A 2,500-nucleotide genomic window follows, 5' to 3' on the forward strand; every position below is an offset into this window, starting at 1 on the left:
AAAGGACTAAAAAAAAAAAAGAAAAGAAAAAGAAAGAAATTTAAAAGATAATTCAAAGTCGACGATCGTATCTTTTCATCATAAGCTTTCGAACGAGAGATATTTCAAAAGTAATGACGAATCGAGATCGAAGAAAGACGGTAACGTCAAAGTTCCAGTTTGTTTGAGATATACTAGAGATAATCGATCGGCTAATAGAGTTTGTTAGACGAAGAAAAGAAGATAAAGAAGGAAGGAAGGAAGGAAGGAAGGAAGAAAGAAGGAATAAGCGAGTTCATAGCTGAACTACTTCGAAAAACTTTCGATAAATGATTAAGAACGAAATTTCGTTCGCGTTTGATCGAGCCATCATCCCCCCTTGCAACCCTCTTCCTTTCTTCAATCCATCCTATTATTTCTCACTGTTTTCTTTCACGAAATCAATAAAGCCATTTTTGAACTAGGTTAACACATTGTTGACTAGGGGAAAATTATGCATAAACTAACGCGCCATTGGGACCAGTTATTTTTCATACAAGTCAATATTGAAATACATACTCGCCTCTGTGCGAGTAAATATCAATAACTTTTTCGACGGATAATATATTTACTCGAAACTTTGTATAGATATGTATGTCTTATCGAACTGTTCCGATGTGTAGTTTTTTCTTTCTTTTTCTTTTTCTTTTTCTTTTTTTTTTTTTTTTTTTTGAGCGCGACGACGTAAACAACATTCGAGTTAAGAAAAAGACGTAGTTTTACGTATTGATACATCTACGACAAACAATCCGTTTCTATCGTAAACTTTTCGATGGGAAAATTTTCTGTCACTTTTGTCATTATAATTTTTTTCTTTCTAACAAACTAGTCGTTGAAATCTCCGAGTGTGAATAGAAATCATCAATAACATTTTTCGAACGTACGATGTATTTACCCTAAACTTCGTATACGCAACTAAAATATTCCAATACATAATATTTTTAAATCCATGATAATTTAATCGACATTCGAGTATCAAAAAACGTAGTATTACTTATTCAATATTTTATCAAACGTATCAACGTTAATATCGTAAATATTTTTGTACACCTTTGGATAAGGCAATTATATGTTGCTTTCATTATGATTTTTCTTTTTTCAAATAAAAAACATTTTTGTTATTTTTTTTTATTATAGATTAGAATGTTATTGTCAGTCAAAAAGAGACAGAGATAGAGATAAAGATACAGAGAGAGATAAAGAGAGAGAGACACTCCCAATAAACGTCTTGGCAGAATAGAACTCGTCGTTTTTTCGTCTACGATCACAGAGATCCTTTTCTATCTTTTTTCTTTTCTTTTTTCTCTCTCTTTCCTTCTTTCACCTTCTTTGATGCTTCTGTCTTTCTTTCTACCCTCCTTCGCCTTTCTTATTCTCTTCGAACGTGTATAACGCGCTCGCGCTATTAAATCTAAGTGGCTTAAGGCCTTAAAGTCCGCCTCGTGCCAATAAAAACTGGATGAAATTACATTGGCCCGGCCCCTTGCTGGACGATATCTCAGCTTACTCTTTCACCACCGTTCTACAAGACCACAAGCTTTTTCCTTTTCCGTGCTTTTTCAACTAAGAAAAGATTTTTCTTTCTTTTTTTTTATTATTATTATTATTATTATTATTATTATTATTTCTTTTTTATTTTTCAAGTCAGAAAGGGGTTCCTAGATATGAACGATAAGTTACTGTTCGTTGCTCTTTTCTATGTCTCTTCGGTTCGTATTAATTTATTTTCTTTCGCAATCGTGATGTGTGTGTGTGTGGGAGGGTCTAGGGTGAGTTTTTAAGTGGGTCAATATTTACTAGATGCTATTAAAAATCGATCATTGTTTCCCGTGACTTTCTAGGCCAGTTTTTCTTTTCTTTTTCAGATTGTAAAACTGCAAGCCTAGCTTTTATAAAACTACAAGCCTAATTACGAGGCTAAAGAGTCAACGTTAAGGATTAATCGATTTTTCAAATTATTATCTAAAAACTTTTGACCTCTCCAGAGAGAAAGAGAAAGATAGAGATAGAGGTAGAGATAGAAATTCTCATATTCTTTTATTTATTATTAATATTGTCTATTTTTTTTTATTCTCTTTTTTTTTTTCTTTTTCTTTTTTCATCTAAAAATTCTCTCCAATTCCATTGGCATATGATATCGAATTTATTAAAATAAATTTGACGAACCGGAATGTTATAGAAGTGAATGGAAAAAATCAATTTCGACGAAAATAAAGCCGAAAAGTATGAACGTATTGGAATTAATTAAACGGGAAAATTTTAGAAGTTATTTAAAACGGGGGTAACGCTTAGTATTTAAATAAAACAAATTCCACCGATAGGCGACATATTAATGTGAATTGAAAATGAATTTTAATATTTTCGAAATACATATATTTACAATATTTTGTGTGTGTGTGTATATATATATATATATATATATATATATATATATTTATATTGTATATGTATCTTATAATTAGTGAGGAATGCGCGAATGAAT

The sequence above is a fragment of the Vespula pensylvanica genome, chromosome 2, assembly GCF_014466175.1.
Source record: "Vespula pensylvanica isolate Volc-1 chromosome 2, ASM1446617v1, whole genome shotgun sequence".
Classification (NCBI taxonomy): domain Eukaryota; kingdom Metazoa; phylum Arthropoda; class Insecta; order Hymenoptera; family Vespidae; genus Vespula; species Vespula pensylvanica.